Source organism: Paramormyrops kingsleyae, chromosome 25, assembly GCF_048594095.1.
Source record: "Paramormyrops kingsleyae isolate MSU_618 chromosome 25, PKINGS_0.4, whole genome shotgun sequence".
Taxonomy (NCBI): Eukaryota; Metazoa; Chordata; class Actinopteri; order Osteoglossiformes; family Mormyridae; genus Paramormyrops; species Paramormyrops kingsleyae.
The window spans coordinates 26,483,546-26,492,801 of record NC_132821.1 but is presented as its reverse complement, the minus strand read 5'-3'; positions in this window follow the sequence as shown (position 1 = coordinate 26,492,801).

The following is a 9,256-nucleotide window of genomic DNA, read 5'->3' as shown; positions in this document are numbered from 1 at the left end:
TGTAAAGCGACATTGCGATTGTGAAAGGAGCTATATAAATGTAACTTAGTATCATTATTATTGAATGATACAAGATGACCATTTAAACTATCATTAACTCCAATAGAATATACTTGCAGATGCCTTCATGCAAAGCAGCAGGGTCAGTCAGTCCTCAGAGTAATTGGGGTAAAGGTCCTTCTTCAAAGGCCCAACATTGACATTAATCTACCGACTGTGGGATCTGAACCAGCAACCTCCTGATTGCAGGATCAGAGCTCTAACCCACCAAACCACACACCATACACATGATAATGAGATGTAGGTGTAGTGGACAGGGGGTATCAGAGTGGCATGGGTACCTTGACAGATTCAGGGGGCCCAGCACTTTACAGGGGGCCTTTAATACATAAAATTACATAATATACTGTAGGGGGGGGGGGCAAGGTGATATTTTGTCAGGGGGCCCAGAATGTCTAACTACTTCGCCGGTAGTGGAGCTCAGAACATACATGTCCACTATGACCATAACATCCTTAAGCTAAAGCAAACGTTAGCCGGAGAGTTAGCTTTGTAGCTTAGCAATCTAATGCTCTTCCCTGAAAAGGTTCAAACCTTGGTCAGTACCACACCTCAGACTGAATAATTACAGAGCTTTCAAACTACAGATTTGAAGCTAGGTGCAGAATTCCTGCACAGCAAACCTCTCTGTGACTTTTGTACTAATTAGATCTTATCATTCCGGAAAACATGCAGTAAAGGCAGCACATCCGCCAGCGTCCTTCACAGGACACACATGCCATGACCTTTCCGGAACGGTCGCTGTTGTTTCGGCATCGTCTGAAAGGTCACAGGTATGTTGGCTAAGCGGCTCTGCTATGCACATTTAAATCACCTTCCCGGGAGAGAACAGACATTTTTATTGCACGTTACCATCTTGAATTCCGGCTGTCGTCTACGAGCACCTTGCTAAATTTGTGAAACCGTACCGTTGCACTTTAGTTAAGCACCAGATGTTTTCCTAATATATATTTTTAATGACAAATATACATGCTGGCAAGAGGCGGCATTTCCATTTATTACAATAACCGCATCCGTGACTAAATGAAGAATGTTTACAGTTAATGCAAGCCTTCTCTCAGTGGACCTTAATTGACATTGTCTTTGATATTGATGGTGGTCTGCAGAAATGTTATAGTGGTAACATACTGGTGATGTGCATTCCCAGGGTGGAAAATAATCACATTCAAATTCAGATTTCCACGCTTTGCCAAGGCTTTCTTAAGTATGCATTTTATTTGAAGCCCGTTCTTACAAACAGCCCAAGTTATGAGGGATAATAAGCACATTTTAAAGCTACTGCAACACCATGACTAAAGAATAAACACTTAAATTTTGCTTTTTAGCCCATTTGGAATAAATTTATGCAGTTTCATGTGATTTTCATCTCATCGTAACCCGAGTCAGTTGTGTCATTTCGCTGAGAGTAATGGTCTGCGATGAGACGGATGTTTGCTGTGTATGTCTGTTACTCATCAGGCTTAAATTATGCCAGGAGAAGCATCATTTAAAAATGTCTTTTGTTCATCATAACTTTAAGTACCATGCGAAGCATCATCCTGCTAACTCAGCAGTAAAACACCACCAACAATCAATGGCTTTTATTGTGATGTCTAAGATGCTTCACGAAGAGGCAAGTCTTTGTTATGTCACTGACACAAAAAACACACGTGGATGCAGGAATGTTCACATGTTAAGCCTTATTGATTTATTGCTATATATATAAATATACACGTATATATTTTATATGTGTTTATTTCCCAGCTAAAAAATAACGCACAATACAAATCATGCAGTTACTTTTAGTTCAGTTACTAATGTTTCAGTTTCTATGTAGAGTGGATACTGAGACACAGAGTATAAACTGTATTCGGTCGCTGAATTGCAGTCTAAGCGTAATACGATCTCTCGGCTGCCTGAGCATCGAGTGGTAGTATGTGGGCCCAGATGGAGATGGACAAAGGCTACTCACACATTATCTCAGCACATCTATTACTCATTCAGCTCTGATTTAAGGTAATTAATTACGAAGGCAAAATGTTTCCTGGGAACTGAAGAAAATAATCTGTCCTTGAGGCCGGCATTATTCAACAAACAATATGATATTAAACTATGTCATGTCACCGGTTAATATTCAGACCATATAACTGCTCATGACTATCTAATCTACTGGGTTAGTCACCTAACTGTAGCTGGCATTAAGTGTGCGCTACAATATGTCCAAGAAGTCTCAGGCTAGCTAAGGATGTGAGAAGATGTGCTACCTGTACATTTACTGATAGCCCACACACTTATCCAGACAGAGATTTAGCAAAGACTCGATTTTCAGGGACTCTGATTGGTCAAAGCATGTCATCCATGACAGATATACCTCAGGCTGCACACTTTGCCAGCTTTGTTTTATGTTTGTTACCATGGTGAATCAATGTATGCTGAACATCTATTGTTCTCCTAAACTGCACAATATTAAGCTGTATTTTTATATTATTTGTACCACACAAACCCTAACCTCTTTTCATGTATCAATAAAAAGGTTTGATTTGAATAAAATAATAATTCACGATTTACAGGCCATTATAAATGCTTTAGTATTCCAATCTGTCCATTCATCCATCCATCCCTGCATCCTTCCATCCATGCATCCTTCTCTGAACCACTTCTTTACAGCTGGGGGAACTGGATCATCTCCAAGGCAACAGGGGAACATCCTGGATGGGATGGCAGTCCATCATAGCGACACACACATGTAATTACGAGATGTCAAAAGACCAGACAGGAAATCTTCAGCTGAAAGCCCACATAACATGAAAATTACACCTAAACTCCACACACAGCAGGGAAGTGACCGCGCTGCACACAGAGCCGGCTGGCCACCCTTAGCGCAGGGTTATTCAAATCCCGGTCCTCGAGGTCCGAGCCCTGCTGGTTTTCCAGCCTTCCTTTACCTGTCAGTTAGGTGTGAAGCCTCTGACCAATCAGAATCAATAATTATTACACCAACTACCTGGGAGAACTGAAAACACGGCCTGGATTTGGAATCGAGGTCCAGATTTGAAGAACCCTGCCTTTAGTGTTTGTTGGCTTAATGTCTGATTGTATATATGAACATTCAGAATGACAGAACAGTGACATACAGCAGCTTTTGTGTAAGATAATATAAGATAACTGTTAGTTTTCGGGATCTCCTGCTTAAATGTCCACATTGGATAAGTACCCTGACCCCACTACATGGTTAAATACCTGTATAGCCATGTTGTTTTTGTTTTTACTGTTTTTGTTACTTTTCACGCCTACGTGACGCGGCTCTTGCCCATTCTCCTCAGCAGATTTGCAGAAGCTCTCCTCGGTCGCTCGGGGATCCCTTAAGGACGGCACTTTTTTTTTTACACGTTTTCGCACGGACTCTCGGTAGGATTCATAGCAGGACTTTGGCTTGGCCACCCGAGGACGTTCACTCTCTTATCCTAAATCCACTTTGCCGTAGCTTTAGAGCCGTGCCTCAGGATCCCCGTCCTGCACAGGGGTACGGTTCCGCCCCACTGTTATGTATTTAACAGACTGGAGCAGGTCTTTCCACGAGGTACAACAACTATGATCTTTTCCAGCAGGGGTGTGCTTAGCCACTTATGTTGAGATCTCAGCGGGAACCGGGACCCAGACCGAGCCTAGAGCCAAAGACTCAGACTGTTCTCATATCAGTTCTCCCAAAAAAAATCACCCCTACACTGTCACATATGGTTCAGTTCCCCGAAGGCTGCTGCTTCCCTTGATTCTAGGCCTCTGCTGGAGGTCAGCAGGCTTGGACTCGCACACGTCCTCTGAAGGCCTTCCAGACGGGCGTTCCTGCATACTCACTCCTGCATCCTCTCCGGCTGGGCTCCGCCACACTGCTAGCTGGTAGCGGAATCTGTCTGCCTTCTGAAACATGACTCTGCCAGTATACAGCAGGTTGCTATGTCGCCTGAATCTACGTCGTTCTCCTTGGCACCTACAGATGACCAGCGAGGACATAAACCCTCAACGCGCATGGTTAGCCTGTATGTGGCTACACATCCGATACCTTTATCAAATTCGAATTAAGTCTTATATTCAAAGATATGACATGAAAAACTATTTCTGCTAACAACATCTGTGAGTGATGGGCTGGCAAAGCTTCATGGCGTAATACTGCCTTGGTGTTGTTTTCACAATTGAAATACTTTTCGATAGCTGTTGTTCTATAGCGCCTGACGGTCTAGGTTTACTTTTGTCGACTTGTGCTCTGTCAGTGGAAGTTTCTCAGCGGCAAGCTGTGATTTTTATCTTGCAGGTGCACTCCCTGAAGTATCGGTCACCACGGCGACATACTGAATTCCGGATTGAGCTGTATTCAGAGTTTTTGCCTTGGGAACAATGTTTTTCTCCCCCCCCCCCCCCCCCCCCAGTTCTCCAAAAAGCCATTTAATCAAGGCGTGAAATTTCAGGCCTGTGCACCTTCACTCTGGCTTTTAAACAAAAAATGGCCTCCGAGTTCCTCATTGCAATCATACAGGCTGACTGTCTCGGGGGAAGTGGGGGGTAAATGCCTAAAAGTATTTGTGCTTGCTTATTCGTTTGTTCGTAATGCGAAAACGACACATTTGATTTTTATTATAACTTTTTAAAATGCATTAACCTTTTTGAAAAACAATAAAACAGGATGAAAATTTTATTTTAGCCAGGCTATTGACATATAATAATGATTAGTTATTAATAATGAACAACAGTTACCTTATGGTGTGATTTTTGCTGCATCGAATGTAATCTGGCTTTTCTGCGGACTGTGTCGTAACATTTAGTGAGTACAAAGGTTGAAAGGCAAAACCAGCTCCCATGAGGATAATTATTTTTTTTTACTATAATCATCCAGAAATTATACTAATTAATACAGGGCTACCATGGGGAATACACAGCCTGAAAGAATAGATTACTTCATTTTTAGTAAAGGATGGAAAAGTACTGACCGTTAAATCACCGCTGCACAAACAAGTCGCAATTGAACGTCAGGCCACACGTACCAAGATACAATACTGCCATCTGGTGTTGCCGAAGTTGAGGTGCAAGTCTAAAACATTCATAGGTTTCATTTAACCTGTGGCATTCGAGGTACTGTTCAATCATAGCTAAGAAATCATTAAATATGCAGACTTTCATCGTAAAATTGCTATATCTTAATGCTAACTTAATACATTTAGTATCACATATATTCTATAAATAATAAAATATATTTAAAGCGCATTTTTTCCCTATCTCATCCTGTGCTGTGTGGATTAGGCTCTAGCCCCCAGGACCCCAAACTAAGACATGTGGTTAGATTACGGATGCAAGGCCGCTGTATGGGGCCCAAAATCACTACCAGCGCCCCTGGATGGATGGATGGATGGATTTTACTCAACATCTTTAATTTCATTTAAAAGATAATTATTTCATTTCAGCTACAGGTTGGGGAAAACACTAAGCAATTCCACTGCAAAAAATTACATTAATATTCCATATTTTTATTTCCTGTTAATTTGTAAATATTTTTTATGCATGGAATGTCACAAAATCAAATTGATCAACATTAAATGCACATCAACAATGAGAAGGTCCAGCAGTATCTACTGACTGTTACGTATAAATGCAATCCTGTTTTGGGTAAAATGTTCACCCATTTTCAGGCCTATTTTACTACACAGTGAATCCAACCTTACCGCATATTCCAGTATATGCAATAACATGGGCCAGTGAAGTAGTGAACAGTGAAATAAGATTGCCACTGCTGTTCACTGCACATTGCACTGCACAAGGACGCAAACACATAGGCGAGTGTGTATATATTTATCACTTTTTGAGCTTGGAATCTATGCGAGGAAGCAAATGATACAAGTCGTGGGATACCTTGAATGGAATGCCAGACCATGATAAGACACCCACTCACACACTATGGGTAATCTGGATATATGTGCACACACACACGGGAATGAGTCAGTCTATGGTAAACTCGAGATAAGTTCCAAACCGAAGTTCCTGAGCGGTTTTTAATAACGTGTCAGCCCGACGTTTGCCATTGTAAGCATTCTGGTAGCGTTGAGTGGGATTCAGACAGTTGTCATGTATTCTTTGTGCCATCATAGTGCCTCTGGAAGAGCTACGCAGCAGACAACACTGAAAAGGCGTTCAATCTGCCACCGCAGTTTAATTAGCATCGCAAAACCAATAAATAATACTCTCACTCAAGGGGCTGCTCTAGCATTCGGGCTTTGTTTAAATAATAGTAATAATAATGAAAAATCCCTTTTGCTTTCCAAAGAACAAGTTGTCTTGGGTATGTAATTACACATTGTCATAATAAGTAATCTATTTCCCAGAATATGAGCAGCAGTCGTATGCAGAGAAAGACACATCTTAGTGAAGACAATCAGACACTCAGAAGCGATATAGATTTATGTTTCTCAAGCGCTACCGCTAACATGCTTTTGTTCGTGTTGTTTGTATAGCATATGAGCTCTCCATTAATCAATCATACCTCACTGTGTAACTGTAAAGATGTCGGGCGAAGTCCAGATCTCTCTGTAATTTTGGGAAGGATAAGAAATATGCCTGCTATTGTTGTGTTATTTATAAGAAGCATATTAGATATGGTCCTCCTAGTACTAATTTTAAACTAAGCGGTCATGATTTAGTCATATAGCTTCGTGTTCATCAGAATATAGCTCATGGGAGTTTTACTTACGCAAAAATGTTCTGAGGGCAGAAGGGGAAATGATTGGTTCAGAGGGGTAACCAATCAGATTGGAGAGCAGGTGGGTCCAAGTAACTGAAAGAGGCGGGAACAAGCCATCTGACACTTGGTCCATTTGACACTTATTTACTTTGCAGACCACTGCACAGTTCACACTGTGAACTGTACATTACAGCCCCTTATTGCTTGCACCCTCCTCCTCTACAATCTCATTGGTTATCTCTCTGAACCAATCATTTTTTGTTCTGCCCTCAGAACATTTTTGTGTAAGTAAAACTCCCACAAGCCAGAATATATTCCTTTGCCCCTTTCAAGTTCTGCCAGGCACCTGAGAAAGATTTTGGCACAGAAAAAGGACAATCTTGGACTGTAAAGGTGGCTCACAACTGGATCAGAACCACTTCTTCAACGTTATATCTTCTGCAAGAAGGCTGATAACCAAAACGCCAAGGAACAGGTTGGGTTGGGGGGTGGGGGGGTGGCAATTGCACCGCTGAAAGACTATTCTGACTGTGAAGATGGCAGCAGATGAAATGCAGTGCTGGCCTATCGAGCAGAAATGTCGGTACTAATGGCAAGCTAGCTTATACGTGTATACACATTCCGGAGAAATCTATGACCTTTTTTTTGTTTTAAGGATCCACGTTCTTACATTTAACACAGCGACTTCACCAGTAGGAAATGATTGTTATATAGAAATGCTAGGTTGACCTAGGACATGGCATGTAAACTTCCATATCAATCTAAAGCACCTAGATTTCAATTAAGCACTTGCTGTGTGCTGATTGGTCAGTCTCCTATAATCATGCATGTGTCACTAATGTTAATGTGAAACAGCTGGATGAGTCTTTCAGTCAAGGAAACAAAGCAGTCAAAGCACAATGAAGAGGAATAAAGTAACTGTTACGTGATCAGATTTTTCTTCACAGTAGAGCTATTTTAAAATATGCATTCAGTTGCCGCCTAAACATAAACAGGTTGAATGTGCAGTGGTCTGCAAAGTAAATAAATGTCAAATGTTTCGTCTAAGGGTCTATAGGGTTAAGTATGTTATGAGAAACTGCCCGCGGCCTCACAGACTGCTGGTGCAACTATGTTCCCCGCAGGTGTTTCCGAGTTCCCTTAACCCCATGGAATCATGGGAAATGCGCCAGCTGTAACTGAAGGTCAAGCGCCCCCCCCGCTCCCAGGCCGTAACACTTCACCCCTGAAAAGGATGCACTTACCAGCACTCACAAAAGCACCCTATACACAGTTTGTGAATTCAGAAACCAAATGCCTGCATAACACCATAAAAGCCCTGATTCAAGCACCAGCATTACTAAAAATATTAAAATAGATTACTTTATTATAGGCTATAAATTTTTTTGCCCTAATTTTCAACCAGAACAATCCCATGCTCCTGAAGGCAGGGCATGAAGCAATGCTGAACTATCTGAGATTTTAACCACTATGCTGTTCATCATTCACTCTGCCATATGGGTACAGTTGAGACGGTTATTCGTATGCAACAAATGTAGGTTCTAGAATGTTTTTTTTCCCCATAAAAATCAAACGAGCATAAAGCTTGAAGGAGAAGAATTTTAATACTGGCAAATAAACAATGGTAGATTTGTTTTTTTGTGGACAGGTCAATACTGCTTTGTTCTGATTATGGGCAGAATTACTCTGTATATTAACCATCATCTTTTAATTAGTTAGACTCAATGTAGGAATTTTGACATCAGGTACATAATTTAAAGAGGAAACATTATTCAACTGAAATACAATTCAATTAATCAATTCAATTGCATTCTTCTGAGAGGGGACCACTATCATGAAAACGCTAGGACACATTTCAGGTCTCAGTCTGCAGCTGTGAACTGAAATGAGCTATGTAATGCACACTATTGTCAACAAATACGATGTTCGTCTGGGAGGAAAACGTATTTTCACAAAGACAGGTAATTCCATTGCTGGCCATGCTGTCTATATTGTTGTAATAAAACTGAATACATTCCATGGCCTATTACAATGATGCCTTGATTCAAAGCATTTTTATTCCCCTTCAAGCTACTAAAATTGCAGTTTCTCTGAGCTGGAGCTGATAAAGGAGCAAATCTTCACTTTTTCCAGACACTTTCCAGTAAATCTGAAAACAGATTGACTTTAGTAATAAAATCTCCCCGACGAAAAAGCGCTCGATAACGACTTTAAATAAAATGCATTCCAAGTTGCACGCAGAATGATTTGCAAGTAAACTCTTTCATGCAATCATTTTTCTTCAAACAGAAAGTAACATCCTTACGCAGATCAGTGACCATCTATCGGCCTGCAAGCTAGTCCCTCAATAATTAACTGATTCCACGGAAAGGGGAAGTGCCGTGGCGTTTGGTTACAATTCTTCACTCAGCATGCAGACAACAACAACAAAAAAATAGAAAACTATCTCTGAGACGCAGGTGCATGTGAGGCCGCTCCATTTACTTCCAGGGC